The 18,010-nt window shown below is 39.1% G+C and overlaps 1 protein-coding gene across 7 annotated transcripts in view; it reads left to right on the top strand.

Annotated features, from left to right (window-relative positions):
- Positions 1 to 9,453: 9,453 nt before the first annotated feature.
- The window catches only part of raph1a (Ras association (RalGDS/AF-6) and pleckstrin homology domains 1a), a 131,268-nt gene continuing 122,711 nt past the window's right edge, over positions 9,454 to 18,010 (top strand). For 3 of the 7 annotated variants that reach the window (XM_066688383.1, XM_066688377.1, XM_066688379.1), the window contains exon 1: positions 9,455 to 9,814. The gene's annotated coding sequence lies outside the window, so the exon portion shown is untranslated. Of the gene's footprint in view, positions 9,815 to 12,665; positions 12,767 to 18,010 lie in introns of all 7 variants that reach the window. The other 4 variants (XM_066688380.1, XM_066688381.1, XM_066688378.1 and 1 more) reach the window with 3 other exon arrangements.

The following is an 18,010-nucleotide window of genomic DNA, read 5'->3' as shown; positions in this document are numbered from 1 at the left end:
ATATTTTTGCATTTTGTATTGCACTTATATTTTGTAAGTCACCCTGGATAAGGGTGTCTACCAATAAATACATCATAATAATAATAATTATAAATGAAGTGGTTTCCAAACCTGCCCTTGAGAATCCCCTGCCCTGCAGGTTTTTTAGTTCCAGCTGAGCTCTTAATTGCTTAATTGAATCCTGAATTGAACTAACACTCCAATGTATGGTTCAATTAAGTAATTTGATGTTGGATTGGAATAAAAACCAGCAGGGCAGGGGATTCTTAAGGGCAGGTTTGGGAATTCCTGGCATTACACATACAATCTGTAAACATCAATAATCAATTAATCATTCATTAATTCAAGGGGATGAATATCATACTTCAGAGTAAGTTGTGTCATGTAGATGTATAGAAAGTTGAATTTATAAAAATGTCGAAAAGTAGAAGATTGTAAGTGGTGCAGAAATGCGTAGAATATATAGGTTTAAATGTCAAGGCTTCTGATTAATCCCAGAATATTTTTTTGGTTTTGTTCTGTTTAACAGAAATCACACTGAATGAATGATTTCAACCTCACTTCTGTGGAAAAAGGTCTAATTTTAGCTCTATAGTTACACTGGCTCCTGACACCCCCACTATATACACCTTTGACAAACCACAAAATCTACAAATCCAAGTCACTGCCTCTTATTCTTGCCCCAACACTTTACTCAAATGATTTCAACAAGATAGCCCTGTGACCTTCACAGTGTGGTCCTCAGACTTCAGCCCTGATCTGCACCCAAACCTTTTATTTTCTAGGGTTAAAACCAATTTCCACATCAGGAAATGTAAAGTAGGTGGAGAGGAAATGTCACTTGGTCGAATAACAAAATATCACATGCAAGAGATGTTGAGAATGTTAAGAGGTTGAAGTTGATATCTCTGTATCTGAACACATCTTTGAGAATAGCAAGAATGTGTGGCAGGCACTCGGGGGAAATGTGGGGGATGGTGTTAAAGGAGGATAGACTTTGAAACAGGGCTGGAAGTAGGAAAGATTGTCTATTTTTTCTAAGTTATCCTGTTTTGTATCACTTTACAGTAAAATGGTTTGCTAAAATTATGTTTTTTGTGTCTGATATGTGTTGCTATGCCTATTTTCATGGTTGATGGTGACTGCAACCCAGCATGACTACGCCACCCCATTTATTCTTTTTTCAACATAAGTTTGGCCAGATCTCGGACACCAACAGCGCAGGTAAAAAATAAATAAATAAATAAATAAAACTTTTTATTTCACTCTCCATAAATTATCCCCAAAAATGTATAACAATAAAACACAGGGCACGAAGTCTGCATCAGTTCTCACAAATAGTGTGGAACCTACCTACAGCTGGGAAAAACAAATTTAAAATATTTAAATAAATAAAGGAGTCTTCAAATCTACCCTAACAATACTAACAACCAAAGAAACAAAAATATAAACCACTGTATTAATACTTCATAACATCATTTCTAGACAGAGGAAAAAATCTTTGTGTAGGAATAAGACTCAAACAAACTTTTGACGAAACTTCATGTTTATAATAGCTTTATTTCATGTCCATTGCAATGGACTTTGGGTTTCAATGGCCATAAAAAGGTTAATGATTTTTAGCAGAATTTAATTTTCTTTTGCATTTATTCACCCTTATACTCGTCAAATGTAGTACAAACAAACATAGTAACAGAACTCTTGAAACTATGACACTGTAGACTTATTTTTCCTGGCAAACAAATTTTAACTTGTAAGAACTAAGTGTAGACAAACTTTGCACTGTCACAGAGGATACCACGGGTATGAAAAATCTGGGGATTCATAGAAGTCTCAGAAAATATGTTTCTTGAAAAATTTATAATTTCACATTAACAGTAGAACCACCATAGCCACATTTTGAGGGTTTTTTGCAATTAAAATGTAAATATCTCTGCGTATGTGAATTTCTCCTGCTTATCTGTTCTTATATGTTCCTAATTATTTTCATGAAATACCCATACGCTGTTTCAGCTGTAAACTCAAATTTAATACATTATTTATACTTTCTTCTTCAACCGCAGGACCTGCAGTTTATGCATTAGGCTATACTCAATACAATAAAGCCGACAATCTGGGTTTTGTAATCAAATCAGTAAGTATTATAATCGTGTTGATTGCTGAAACACATTTCTACACATCATATATATTTATGTATTATAATAATTATTTATTTTTGAAGAGCGCATGGAAATTAAAGGGTTAAATTAATAATTAAAAATTGGTTGAAACATGCAGAGGGGGAAGAAAAGGAGCCCGTCTAGGGAGTTTGCTAGTTCTGCACATATTAGACTATTGCTCATTGCGTTCCAGGGACATGGGAAAAGGACAAATAATTACTGATGATACCGAACGTCTGGGAAAAAAAATCACCTGTTGATATAATACCTCTGTGATATGAATAACTTGTATAGTCTTGACAACAAAGACTAAGTTTGTATCACGTTAGCCAAACTGTCCACCGTGACTATCTCTGACTGGCCAATACTGTACTCCTTACATACTTCTTACTGTATAAAATGTGTTATGCTGTGCCAAGAATTTAAGAAACTGCAAGATTTAAGAGACTGTGTCTGAGACAGGTTCTTCCAAGCTGCTTGCTGAATAAAGACTCTGTATTACACGACTTCTCCTCTCCAGTCTCTTCTCTTATTGCAGGATTCATTGGGGTTCTACAATTTTATTAGCAGATGTCACAAAAAATACAACATTTAAGAATCGCACCTGCTGTAACTCTCGTCTGCCTGTCCTCTGACTGTCTCAGCAAGTGCGGAGATGGGTGCAAGACCTAATATAGTCAAGCCATCTAAAAGGAAATCTAAAGAATAATTTCAAAAAGAGCACAACGTGATATGCATCATCGTACAAGGATTCTAGGATTCTTTTTGTGAAACTGAAAAGGCTTATTCAACTCCTCATTTACCTTTTCACTGCTGAGTCTGGGTGCTTGAAGGCCCCGTTGGTAACAAAGGAAGACAAAAGAAGTAATTGAACTCTCTGAGATGTCAATTGAAGTCAATTCTACGTGCTGCGCTCTGACTGCTGTCGATGTTTGACTCAATGTATGTTTGTGAGATTTTTCAACATTGAAACATTCTATTCTACTGCCCTCTAGTGGATCAAAAGAGAATTCTAAATCACATGAGCACAACACTGGTTTATACATTTGGATTTAAGTGAATGTTCATGTTTGAGACGTTAAAGCAGTGACCTTATGGGAGAGTCAGTTAACTATGCTTGATCTTACATATACTGTTTGTCAGCTATGTTGCACAACTCTTTGTCAATCGGTCTTCTAACCAACTGCACTGTCTTGTGTTGTTTAATATCCCACCTTACTAAGAAATCTAATATCATAAGTAGTATGTTTAATTTACATGTGCACAAAGAAATACACACTCCGACACATATTCAAACGCCCTTGAGTTTATATTACCAGTACAGTGACCTGGGGATCTCTATTAGCAGAACATGATAATAAGGGCTGTTGGCTATATGATTGGTACAGGGGTTATTCTACTTCCTCAAAACAACAACTGAAAAATATGTATTGAAAAAAATGCTGACGATTCTATGTGTTTGTATTTGACCCATGTCTTTTAGAGGGAAGGTCAATGTACATCCTGAAGTGTCTTGATGTTCTCTTTTATATTGTTACTTGTAATTTTGAAGTGAATCACATTTACGCACTGTTATAACCCTTGTCCTGGAAAGGAACAAACGCAGACAACACACGCATCCTGTGACACATGTAAAGGCAGGCAATCTCTCACCACAAATAGCAGCCACTTTCTTGGGAGTGTGAGATTGTTGCTTCTGGTATGTAGGCGTCTGACATTGCTTCTCATCAGGACGGATTGTTTTGCTCTCATTGATCACCATATTATTATGGCTTTAGTTCTGATTGATTTTGTTCTGCTTCACATGTTTAAATATTTAAAGAAAGCAATGAAAATGAACCCAGTGCACCAAGGTCTAGTTCTATTAACTTATTTCTTCTTCTTGATACATTGACTGCATTTTAAAGTAATTACATTGTGAATCAAATACATTCTCTTTAATGTATTTTATTTGATGCGCTAAGGCAAGGACCAAACTGGAAATTGGCTTCAGCATTAGTCAGTTAAAAGCACAGTACTTGAAGCAGTGTTTGCATTGGACATAACGAAGAGCAGTCAAACAAAAGCCAAAAATCAGGTATTATAACTCTTATTTGCTATTAGTACGCAGGCTAAGCTTTCATGCTGTAGTAGATCAATCTTAACACAAGGTCTCTTTGATTTATGACAGAGACCGTTTAATGCAGAAGCTAAGTAGCCTATAAAGTGGGAGCAAGGAGGTCATCAGTAAAGCCCAGGGCTGAAAAATGCACAGCCCTAAAATTATATTTGTGCACTTTAGATCATGATTAAATGTCCCTGATTTAATTAAGCAGCTCAGATGGTCCAATTATGTTATAAATCAGAAGCCTCTTTGATTATTAGTGCTGGTTCTTTGATGTTCTGGCATCCCCCCTTGTTTTAATCACTGGAGTAATCTCATAGTCTTCTAGCCTTGATTGCAGTTTCAACACATGCAAATTATTTACACTGGTCATTAACATTGAATGAAAATCATCTGCAAGTGTTTTCCCTTCAATGAATAACAGAACAAACAAAAAAAAGGAAAAATGTAAACTCAATAATATATTTATATTATATAAATAATGTATATTGTAAAGATCTGTTAAGTTTATATATATATTTTGGATTGCAAAGACATTTTGGTTGAATCCAGGATTGAGCTCTGAAAATTATGTTGGCCTGTATTTTCTTGATTTTTCGCTGAATCAGTGTTCGACACACTTTGAAAAGATATAACTGACAAATAGGTAAAGTTAATCAACTAATTGAATCACCAAATGACAATGTTTCAACTTAAACTTTGTAAACTACTACTGTCTGTATGTAAACTAGGTAAAACCAAAATCACCAAAGCTTTTTAATTTATAATCTCAGCTAATTTACTGGAAGAAAAAAACGTAAAGTCTGAAAAAATGGACATCTGACTTTCCTTTGTCATCAGACCTACTATGTTGCTTTGCTGGCTTTGCACTTTTAACCTTTTATAATTGCATAACAAAAGTAGGGTGTAGAGTTTGGTGTGGCACACAAAGCTTTACGAAATCACCCTGTGAAGCATAATGTCTTCAATTCCAGTGAAGGGTTTCCCGCCTCATTAAGATGCAGTGCACAGTCTGGGTATCTGGGTGTAGGGGACTGTCTATCGATGTGCGATTAATCCCCAATACAACCAGGCCATGTGATGCACGGTAAATATACCACTTATCTAGAAGTGCTTTGTCAGTTCCACAGAGACATGCTTTTTTTATCGCTAAAACAAATCATGAAAAATGGCCCAGGCTCTTGTCTTTGTTGAACACTGGATTGAGTTGGAGATAGCTTTGAAAAATCTGTTGTTGCAAATACCATGTCAACTATTTTAGCTTTTATTTTAACATCAATTAAATAACTTGCCTTCTTCCACTGCATATTTGTATAAAAACTCAGGTGATGTATGTTGCTTTGATTTGCTAATAATGATTCAGTAACCAGGAATAAGGAGAAATGATATGTTCTTGCCACTAGAGGGCAGGAACATCACTATAGATATTAATTCATGTTTCAGCCTCTTCTGTCCCATGCAGTATCCATTTTAATGTATAAATGGATGCGTAAAATCAGATTTGAAGATTAGAAGCAATTTTATTTCTTAATCAGGGGGAGGGTTCACGTTTGAAGAAGACATAGTTGACCATCATAAGACCAGTTCTTAATTTACTATTGGAACAGTTATTTAGCACAAGTATTAAAACATTATATAACACATTTATTGACTGATCTTTATTTGTTTAATATGTTTTTTGTGTCTTCAGCATATTCTCAGGAGAAGTTCACCGTTAAGGTCTTGCTTAGATGATTTCTGTAAGTCAAATGTAATATTTAAATTCATATGAGTCTCGATAGCAGGAAGAGATTGTAAAGCTGCGTAGAGATGACACTTATTCTACCCAGTGACATGTATTTTACCCAGTGCTGTTTCGACAATGTTTAAAATAAAATTGCACATAGGTTTCTTAGAAAACAAAAGAATGGTATCAAAATCTGGGACCCTGTGCATCCATCCATCAATCTCTCTTATGTACATATGGTACTGTGTATATTAATTCACTTTACAATATATACACCATGTTTTAATGATAATGTAAATAGTCAGTTAAATGACATTAATACATCACTTTCCTCAAGTGTTTTCATATCCTGTCTCAACTTTGCACTTCTTTACATTCTGGAGCTCCGTGCCGATTGATCCTTCACCATGTCAATGAATCCGTTTCTAACAGGGCTGTGTAACTTGCCCGGCCCGTCACAGATCAGAGCAGATCTCAAGTGTCACTTTCCCCTTCTTGTTGACAGCAGGTAATGAACGGTGGTGCACAAAAGCCTTTACAGGAGAGGTTTAGGCCAAGTCTGTCAATGCCTTTCAGGGCTGTGAATGCTGTAACCACATTGTGAATGTCTGAAGGCTGCTCTGTGCCAGGCTAACATGACTCAGTGTGTTAAATCCGGTCTGTATTTGACGTATGTTTCACTCATATACATCATTATAATAATAATAATAATAATAATAATAATAATAATTAACATATTTGACTTTGAAGTACATTAGACTGAATGAAAGCACTGCTGCAAGTAGATGGACATGTATACTATCACAAGTAAGCCACAAGTCCACTTTTGAAATGCACAGCTCAAGCAGTAATGACTCTGCAATGCCCTCCATGACGAGATGTGATATTGCATGAATCGATTCCCTTAGCCTTATGCAGATATCAATGTGGCCTTACTCTACCTAACAAATAATATGCTTCTCGCAATCTTTAAATATGTAAGTAGAAGGAATGTCTTTCACATGTTGTGTTGCTTATAGACAGATAATCAAGTATAGCTCTCATCTGGAAACAGTGCTTCTGCTAACCATCCATTATATATATATATATATATATATATATATATATATATATATATATATATATATATATATTGTCCATCCTCAGTCCTCCCCAAGATGTTTCCACTTTGATTGTCCGTCATCTCTCTTCCAGGTCACAGCAGCAAAGCTTAAGATTCTTCTCTTCCTATTTCCTCTGTGGTCTTTATTAATCTCTTGGGATCTGTTATGTGGCTTCTTTTGTCCATCTTTGGTCTGTTCTTGCAATGTGTCCGGCCCATTGCCAGCATTTTCGTGTTTAGTGACCAAGTGGCTCAGCCGTAGGTCAATAAGTAATACACACATGCATGCTTCAGCCCATTCAGATATCTAGTCTTTGAAGGACACTGATCATGTACTTGGGGTTTAATGGGGGAAGTGGTTCCTTGTGCTACAATTGTCTTGTCTTTTTAAATACAGGACATCAATGAATGAGCAGAAGCTATGGATTTGCAAGCACCAAACACTCCTCCCAAACCAAACTAAATAAAACATCAGTTAATAAATACTACTGTGTTATGTGTAATCAACATGAACAGGATTTGACGCCTGTATTCTTTGAATCAGTGTCAAATGAACAATGCCGATCTGACAGAGACTAGAGTTCCTCTAGCTGTCCACATCCCTATACTGATTACCATGATTTCCTTTAGAAGGAACCTGGATTTGAAGCAGTGTATGAAGACGCTCCCCATGATTCTATAGTGCCTTTATCTTGAAACAGATCTCCAAGACAGAAACATACTGTATATCAAAAGACTTTGGGAATTTCCCTCTGAATAGACTAGTGTAGTGTTCACAAACCGCCCTCGGGTCATAGTGTGTCATCGTTAGCGCATCGTTTGATGAGGTCTCATGGGTCCCCTAAGGACTTTTAGCGTGGCACTCCTCACGGCCTAATCTTCTTCCTTCAGTGTTATTTTCACATGCTGCTTGTTATCCCTAAGAGCCCTTAACTGTAGTGTAACATTATGACAAAGTCTAAAGACTACTGGAAACAGGCTCATACTTCAGGCCAATGCGATTTCATATCAATCAGTTAAGCGGGACAGCTGTTGTGAGCTTTTTCAGAAAAATGCCTCTTAAAGTGAGTTATATTTAGATACCATCCGAATGCTTGTGTGGTAAGGTTAGTCATATCTTATCCACCCTCCTGTCATGCCTCAGTGTATATTTTGTGGCATTGCTGTCATTGTGTGTGTGTGTGTGTGTGGCATTATTGTTGCTATGTAACTTTTTCAAGTGCCTTGTAGATAAAAGGCAAGACGGTTATCTTTCATTACTCAAAAAGCAATGCTGAGAAAAAAATATTTGCCAACTAAACAATGCCTCAATACTGATTAAAAAATATTCCTGAAAATTGGAAAAGATGTCTAAGCTGAGCAGAGAATTTTGATACATAAAAGTACTTTAGAAATAGCAGTGTATTTGTGGGAATTAAAGTTATCAACAAAGTACTGCATCTCTTTAGCAGCCAGGTCACACCAGCACATCGTATTTTATCTTCCCATATTTGATGTGTCTTCTTCTAGATCTCTTGGGATCCATACTAAAGTTTATTTTGGCCATCTTTGGTCTGTTCTTCTTCCATTGTGTCTGGCTCATTGCCATTTTAATTTTCTCTCTTTCAATGATGTCACATAGTTGGTGTGTGTTAACAATTCCATGCATTTGGTTTTTCTGTCTCTTCTTGGTATTCCAAGGGTGCCTCTGTCAAAGCTTCTTTGTGTGATTTCCAGTTTCTGTCATTTTTGAGTTTAGTGACCAAAATAATCACTTCAAATAACATAATTCTCGTTAATGGGTAGTCATTTCATAGACTATATGTAAACTAAGTATTGCCAACTGAAACTAATAAATAAGTAAAGTACATTGAAAACCATTAGTGACATTGCAGATGAACAAAATAATATGGACAAATCTGAAAAGTGGTGCAGTGATGCAAATGCACAACGGAGGTCGCAGTCTCGGTGGCTATGCTGGTCGGCACAAAAACCAGAAAAACAACTCTGATCACATTCATAAACAGGCTTAATTGATTAGTAATACTGAAAAGTCACGAAAAACACACAGACATTACATCATTATGCATGAGCACTGTAACACATATAAACAACACCCACACCAGGTGTGTATCGAGTGTGAATCATTTCACATGCAACACATCATGTATTGCGCATACGATTCTGCAAAATCACCATGACTGTGTCTCTGCGCAGACGCTTGCATGTGCATGTGCATGTGCATCCCCCCCGCCCAATGAAATACGATAAGCATCACCATGATCCCCCTCCAACACGCACAGATCAGATCAGGGATGCAATGCCTAACTGATTCCTTAACGACCCCCCCCAACTCGAAAAAAACCACAAAAACACGCAATCCAGTCCAGCTCAATCAATATCATTCCTTAATGGAGCAATTCCAGCCCCTGATCCCGGAGAGCTGGCACAGGCTGCCAGGGCGCTTTTCAGTTTGATTAGTAGAGGCTGATTTAGGGCTGGACAGGAAATGAGAAGCGCAAAGCCGCGGCGATCCCTGCGCCTCCAGTCGGATCCAGAGCAGCGCAGTGAGGCGCCTCGCCGGGAAGCACGGATTCATACGAGCGCAGGACGAGCCGCCGCGGAGCCGCCTCTCATTACACCGCCGCGCTAGTGCCTGTCGCCGGCAGCTGGATTTGTTCACCGATTGCATTGTCATTCCCGACAGGAAAGGCGGACAATCCCAGCATCAAGGATCTCTGACAGTGAGTAAGACGCGTCTGTTTGTGGACTTATTCTCTCGACACGGCGTGCACGGCGTGCGGGCAAGCGAGGCGGCGGGGCGGGGAAGGCGGTCGCTGGGCTCTGGACCCGTCTGTCCTCACGTTGACCGGGGGATGTGCGTTGAGTCGGAAACTGGGAAAGCATGGCTCGTTTCAATGGCAGACCCGGCGTTTCCACGTCTGTGCTTAAAATATATATGAGGAAAAAGCTTTGAATGCGGATTGTTTCAGTAAGTTGGGGGGGAAGGCGAGGGCAACAACATCCCCCCCGGTCGGTGGTCAGTGCGGACGCCGGTCGAAGACGCTCGGAATCCCGGCGCGGCGAGGGGTCTGTGCCGGAGGGAGTGACAGCAGGAAAGGGTCGCGGATCACTTGCGGCCTGTTTAGGTTTAAATCAGGAGAGATTGGAAACACAGTCCGATTTGAAATAAATACCCATACAAACTGCTGGAGCCGAAATGGGCTTGTCGCACCGGCGTTTGTCGAGTCAAGATGGGGTTATACGTGAAATACTAGGGGCGTGTTCGCCTGCGTTATTCTGTGTTTATTATAATTGTATCCAATGTGTAGAGCAGAAATAAAACGACAACGCAGTGATTAAGGTGGTGCAGTATATTGTATAGCATTAGCTCAGGGCCAACTGGACAACCAGCCTCGCCTCCACCCTGTGCCTGTGCCACACACGGGCAGGCGCTCCTGTTGATCGGACACACATCGCAACAAAGCGGGGGAAAACACCGTAAAAACCGCCGACTTTGCGTTACTTTTCCCGGCAGTGTTGCGATTTCGCCCGCATGTTTCAGTTGCCAGTCTTTTGTATGGGGGCATCGGGGGCAGAAGCTACTGTAAGCGTGGCCCCGTCTCCCCTGCGCTACCGGAGACGGATGGGGGTTAAAGAGGACCCGCTTTGTGGTTTTATCTTCAATAACGACCTGCCTGATCCAACACAAATCTTCATTATAGCCTCGAAAAGCCGCCGCACCTGAGATCCTAACGATGCGTTACGTATTCATACGTTTTCACGCGACTGTGCGGGTTTGCACGGTATCATCCCTGTCCGACTTTGTCCCGTGTAGTGCGGGGCTGCCGTGTTCAAAAGAAACCGCTTTGGGTTGTATTTTCCACAGGTCTCCACCCGCAGTCTGCCACTAATGTGCAGCTGTTTCCACGTATTGCTCAATGAAAGCTGTCAGCCATGTCCACACAACCGCACATTGCACAGGGAGATGTATGACGTCATGCAGCTCTTGTGTAGGGCTCTGTTATGAAGGTCTTACATAGCAACAAACTGCAGCAATCTGGAGCTGGCTTAGATTTGCTAAAGGGCTTCAAGGTAGCTGTAGGGAATACTGACAGCACTATACCATTCTAGTTCATGTTAATTTGGCACGCAAACACAAGACAGAGTGCTGTGTTGTTGTACATCAATACACTTTCACTGTGTCTGCTCTGTATTATAAGTTAATGTGGGCCAACTGTCTGCTTTCTGGAACAATAAGTGGTATCTCCGTGCCAAATTTGTTCAGTCCAAAAAGCCTATCAGTATTTGCTTGAGTTGTAGGAATTTGATTAACTTTGCATCTTGTCTTTATCAACGGGACAAAATGGTAAGCGCAGCTGTCAGTGAACGCAAACTAAACAGTGCTGTGACTGAGACCCTCTTCTATTCATTTCGGAAAGTGAAATGTTCTGGTCTTGCTGCAGCACAGACCTTGTTTGGATTTCCTTTGGCATGTCAAGGGTGTACTCCAGTGATGTGCTCCTGCGTGTTTTCCAAAACTGTCAATAACACGTATGGTTTTAACTCCTGTGGGAACATGCCTGAATACTTCTGCAACAGTACATTTCCCCCCTTGTTTTTATCAACACTGTGCAACGCTACAAGCTGCAGTTTTTCAAAGATGGCCAAGTCCTGTCCACTAAAATCTGAAACACTTATTTATTAAGTTGAACTAAAAGGTTAGTAATTGAATACCCTAAATGTCTTTTAAAAGTGAAAATATATATTTATGTTGGAGGGGGTTAGTATTTTGTAGACAAATTCCTTCTTCCTCTGTTTTGTGCACATGCTTTGGAGGGGTTAGCATTTTATAAAACAGTTGATTTAATTCGCTGTAGAGAACGGATTCTATACAGGATTTCCCAAAATGTGTTGCTAACTCACCCAGCTGTCAGCAAGTCCACTGTAAATTAGGCTAAGTGCTTGACACAGACACTATTTTTTTAGGAGTCTGTCAACCTATAATGTATTTAGTTTAATTAGGCTTTTTTTTAAATGCAGTTTTAAAGAGACCTCGGTAAGAAGTCTCAACTGTCTGGGAACCATATGGCCTCGCCCTGAAAATCCTCTTGTGCTTGTAAGCGAATGCCTTACTTGCAGTATTTACTTGTATGAGACGACAAATTAAGACTGTGGTGAAAGTTAATTGGCGGACACAGATGCCGGATATATTTGTGTTTGGTTGGTGTGTTCGTTAGAGCCATACTGGATGGATTTAATTTTAAAAGGAATGGTTTGCTGAAGGTTTGCTTTCTTGCTATGTTTGTTTGGTTTGTTGAAGGTTTGCTTTCTTTCTATGTTTTGTATTGTTATAGGGAGACCAGGAGTTTTGGGACTGCAAACCATGCTGTTTGTGTACTAGCTTTCATACTGTTATTTTTTTATAATATAACTTTATAATCTAACTCTTTTGTTATACTTCAATGTCAACAATCTAGATAAGAATATGCAAACCTTCATTAAAAACATGCTCATCATTTGGCGCTAGCTTTTTTAAATATTTGCCCTTCCTGTTTATATTGCCAACCGCTTTTCTCATTCTTGATGTTGCAGATGGATTCCTCCTATATCAGCGCCAATTAAATTAAGTTTGACATTTAACAGAATCGACCAGCTCCCTCCCATATTCCCCGTTTAGCATGATAACTGCAAAGGTAAGGTTGCTTAAAAAAAAATGGCTCCAGACTTCAGATGGTTGTCTTGTAGTTTTGAGGATACTGGCACACCACAGGTGTCTGCCAGATTTTGTAAGTGGAGCTGTGTGTCTTTTACCTTTACTTGACTGCCTGGTCTGGGGCAGCTGCCAGGACCTGGGAAAGGATGATTATTTTTCCTTAAGGAAATTCCTTTTGATTCCTAGGCAGTAAGAGGCTGTCACACTTCTGAACAGTAGCAGAGGAATAGCAGCACTCGAAGTTCTTACTTACTCTGAAGTGGAACCATTATACAGATTCAATTAATATTCAATATTAGGCTAAATGTCTTTTTCTAATAGCGTCATTTTTATGTGGAAGGACCACACAGGTCATTATGAGAGTATGTATGCAAGTATGCATTTGCCTTTTTGAAGCGAACAAAATGTTGGCCGCACTAATTCTTTATTGCTCTTGGTTTTAGGGGTACAGCTCTGATTTAAAGTGTTAGTCACAAAAAAAAAAATGACTTGAAATTTGGACATCATTCAAAATCTATTAATCACTCCTTTACAAGGGGAAGTATCAGCTAATTGTTTGAGAATGCACCGATGTGTTAGCAAACACTTTGTACGCTGGTGGTTAAAGATTGCGGAAATGTGGTTAAATGGAAGACTGTTTCCTGTAGATCAGTCCTGGGTACTTAGAGGACAGGGAAAGAGGCTTGTGACAAACTGTTAATCTCTAGTCATTGTTTGATTTTTCACACCAGCGGCATGATGGATAACAAAAAGAGATCTGATAGAGCTAAAAAGATGAAATATGCCTTTTTTTATCAGGTGTGTTAGGAAGGGCAGATTTAACCAATTTTTGTAATGAGCAAATGCTGAGCAGATGTACTAGAGATCTGGATGCCGTAACTCTCAGAAGAAGTTGCTACAATGATGGTTCTGACCGGGTGGAAAACTAGCAAGAACTAGTTACAGTTTGCCAAGTATCATGTTAATACGTCTGCAACCTCATGCTTTAATCACTATGTGAGAAGATGTTGATCTCGCATCGTGCAACATCATGTTGCACCCTACCAGCTGTTGCAGTTGGAAGCTGTGATGTTCTGGTATGACATTTTGTACCACAAATCATGTGGTGCAGCTACAATGTATTGCAGACATGAAGATGGAAGGTTGCATTAATAGACATCGGAGACTCCGATGATCGTGTATGACAAGGGGCTGCTGGGTTATCGATGATATTTCACATCTGAAGTTTGACAGAGAATAGCTCAATCAATAGAAAGGAACACTTTACTATCATGCTTGTTCTTTGCTGTCTATAGGCTTTCTTTTAAGCTATACTCTCAACACCTTCTATTGGGTTTATGTCTGGATGAATTACCCTGATGCAATGCCAAAAACAGTTAAGCTACTGATGGAAATCAAGGGCCCACATGTTCTGGGTTTGAATATCAGTATTCATTAACAAGGTGATTGCAATTAGTTCATGCCATTATCTTTGCCAGAAATTACTCAAATGTAATTATACAAGTCAGTGTATTTCAAAGATTTCATAGGCTTTAGAGTTTTAAAATGATAACTGTTCATTTAAACAAAGTAATTGGATATTTAGACAGGACACTATACTTATACTATACATCAGAATCTCAGAATGCTTGGTCTTATTCTCAAGTATGTTTTTGTTGGTCAACATAGAGGTTTTAATTCTATCCATATTTACTAACTCGCCTCTGATTCCATTTAATCTTGCAGCATTTCCTTGTCAACATCACATAAGTGTAATTCATATTGATTAAAGGTAGGAAATTAGGTTGATTTTTACACTCAAAAGATTATTCGACGGTCATGTAAAGCAATGCTGCAGCATAAAGCCAGAAGTGGAATGTTTTTAATCTTTACAGACAGTTTTGCTTGTGTTGACTATTATAGGAGCAGCTGTGGCCTTTCTGAAATAAAAAGCAGACATTCTCCCTGAACTTGGATCACAGAAATGAGGGTGAAGTGAAAGAAACTTCCAAAGAACAAAGAGGAGAAACAAGAAAAACTGTCATCATTTACCCCTTGGTTACCAACAACTGTGCCCAAGCCTTGTTTAAAAAAAAAAAAAAAAAAAAAAAAGCAAAGACAACAAATAGGCCAAGTCCATTTAAGACAGAGCAACCTGTTTGTAATCTGTCAAGAGTCGGAAGGCCACAATTTAAGTTAAAAATACACATTGTAAGACCACCAATTGGCAGTGTTTCTCCCAGTGCCTCTTATCAATTAGTTAAAAGCAGGCCCTAGCCTGAGGGGAAGGAAAATTTTGCCTGCATCTGGATATGAACGATTCATTCAGCCCCACCCTTTGTGTTATGACAACACGGCCTGTGCCAAATGAGGTCGGTACTGTAGCTCGAGCCTCTGTAGTATCAGACAGGAGTTCCCCCTAGCAGAGGGATGAGGACTATAAAACTACTAAGAAGATAAAACCATGTGTCAAAGTACTAGTGTGCTGTCTGCCAGGGTGATTCGACAATCGGGTTACTCACACTTCCATAATGTTTTGAAATGGTCACTGCTCATGGATTGTATAGCGGGGGGCGTTGCTTGTAGAGGGGGTTTAGCCATTGGCAAACGAGAGCGTGGGGGGTGCGAAGCATGTGCGCTTGCAGTTTTTTTTTTTTGATGTTTTTTGTTGCCGTTTGTTTGACCAGGTGGCAACGATTTCTGTATTTCTTGTAAACCCTGTATTATTGTAATCTTAGGACATATTGCATCCTATTTTTCCTTATTATAAATCACTTTTGAGAAACCAGCCAATCACAGAGCAGCATTTAAAAAGAGAACCTCTTATCCTGTGTATAAATATCATCCTGTTCATAGAAATAATTAAGGTTGCAAAATTCTTCAATAACCAGTGATGTTTCAGGACACTCAATGAGTGTGGGGCAACATTCACAGGATGCACATTGTTTATATTATTTTTGTTATGTTTAACTAGCATGGATACCAATAAGGTACTGTAGGTCAGTTACAGTGCATGCTGGACTAAAACATGTTTAGATGGAGAGAAAGATGGCTGATTTAATAAATTGAACAAAAATAATTCCTTAAGTGTGTGTTTTATAATGAATTAATAGGTCTTCCTGCCCAAATGATGTCTTATTGTATGCTCAGTTTGCTTTGCGGTCCTCTCACCCAAACTACATGAGATGACATGTCCTATACAATTAGAGACACTCCTCACACAACCTTTAACTTACAAAAAACAATTCAGGGCCGGAAAGTGCAGAGCAGCATAAAAAGGAGGTTTCTCTCTCCTCCAGAAGCCGGCAATGAACAGCATCACTTTTGTTGATCTTAATTTGTCTTTAGTTTAGGCTGCAAGTGAGGGGAAAGGTCACTAAATGAGACTGAGAGGAAGGGGAAGAGGAAGTGAAAATGGATTGATGCCACAAACTGTCTACAGGTAGGTATGCAAGAACCAATAGCTTCAAAACATGTCCACCCCCGTTGATTTTATAGGTGCTAAGCCATGATTTAGATGAGCAGGATATCTCAAAACTGTTTTGCTGCGTTTGGTTGCATATGCTGCTGGGGATGAAATCATTCAAACCTCACTTTTTCAAAGTCGTGGCCTCCTGGAGATTCATTACCCATACTGTCCGATAATAAGTGATTGGGAGACAATGACCTACCCTATGTACAGAGTTTTGATCCATGTGACCTACAAATGGAGCATGCAGAGTCACTGCAGAATCTGATTGCTTGGCCTTGTGCTTCATGCTCTTAGGATATTTATACCACTTTGGTGAAAGGATTGTGCAAAAACTGCAGTGTTCCAGTTTGGCTCATAAATATAACCAGGTTCTCTGTATTCCTGTAACTTGATAAACACTGCTCCACTTTCTATTCCCCATGCTAACAAACATTTCTCCAATAAAAAAAGGCTGATTGGTATTAACTATGCAGAGAGAGCCGATCTTCAAATGAATTCTGTTGAAGGGGCTTTGTGTGTAGCAGCTCCCTATCCGACGCGGCTGTCACAAGTTTCTTTAAGATGCGTGTTTTTCTTTTTTGGAGTGGAGTTAGAATGTCAAATTTAAGCAGATAATTAAGCTGGATAAATTGGATAATGAGCTGTATATTAAATAGCAGGGATATGGAGACATTCCCAAGACTTTTAAGTGGTCTGTTTGTTGATTCTGTCTTCTGAGCTGTATTTCTGTCATACTCCGTTCTATTAATCTCCAGGAATTTGATATCAAATGTTGCTTCCCCCCCCACCGCTCTTCCAATGGAATTTTACTAGCGATCTAAAGAATGAATTACAAATCTGGATTAGTCAACTTCACAGCAAGTAGTGTGTAACTACGTTTGTGTTCCATAGCATCGCTCTGACATGTAGGCTAAGTGTTTCAGTGACTTAATGGTGGGTAAGAAACCAAACCATAATACCCCTTTGTTTATGTCTACAAGAAACTGCCAGATCCCACTAAGTCGTCGAAGTCCAAAGTCTGTGAGTCAGCTTTCTACAGTACAATCTGTAAACAATCATCTCTGAACATATATTTATATAATGTTTCTTCTTTCCTATCCAAGAGTCTGTATGTCACCCAAAAAAAAGTAGGTTGAGAGATTGACACAAGTCTTAATCAGCAGAGCTGGCCAGGTGGATACAGCACTGACCAGGAGCAGATGGGAAGCGATGTAATCAGTGTAGGGACTCTGGAGTAAGATGATGTGTGCTGTAACCACCTTTCATACTACACTCTCATTGAATGCCCTGAAAACCTAGATGACATTCTTGGGTTAACCATTTCTGCTCTCCTTTGTATTACTGCTGGTGTACAATGAAACAAAGCAACTGCAAAAGTTAACTTTATTTGTAACCGTAGAAACCTTGGTCATTTTTGGTACACCACCCCCAGAGCCCTCGTTACGTCTTTGGTGATGTGGTCCAATCAATGAAATCTAAAAATGTATGTGAAAATGTAACTCTGTGATTCTTTACGTGCTTCTTCCAACTTGGGGAAGGCAAACATTAAAGTTGGCATATAGCCTAATCGTTGCGTGAGGATGATCCTACAACTTAACACAAAATTGGATTCCAAAGCCACAAAGATTTGCAGAACATAATTTCAAAACATTCTTTCTTTGAAACGTTTCCAAAGTTTGTCGACATCTGAATTTGTGTTATTTGTCCTTAAGAAGACACTCGTACTGTTACGCAAGTGTTTGCTCTTGATCACACTTTCTCCAATTAATGTAC

Source organism: Amia ocellicauda, chromosome 16, assembly GCF_036373705.1.
Source record: "Amia ocellicauda isolate fAmiCal2 chromosome 16, fAmiCal2.hap1, whole genome shotgun sequence".
NCBI lineage: Eukaryota > Metazoa > Chordata > Actinopteri > Amiiformes > Amiidae > Amia > Amia ocellicauda.
The sequence above is the reverse complement of the archived record's forward strand: the minus strand, read 5'-3'. Positions and strand labels throughout refer to the sequence as shown.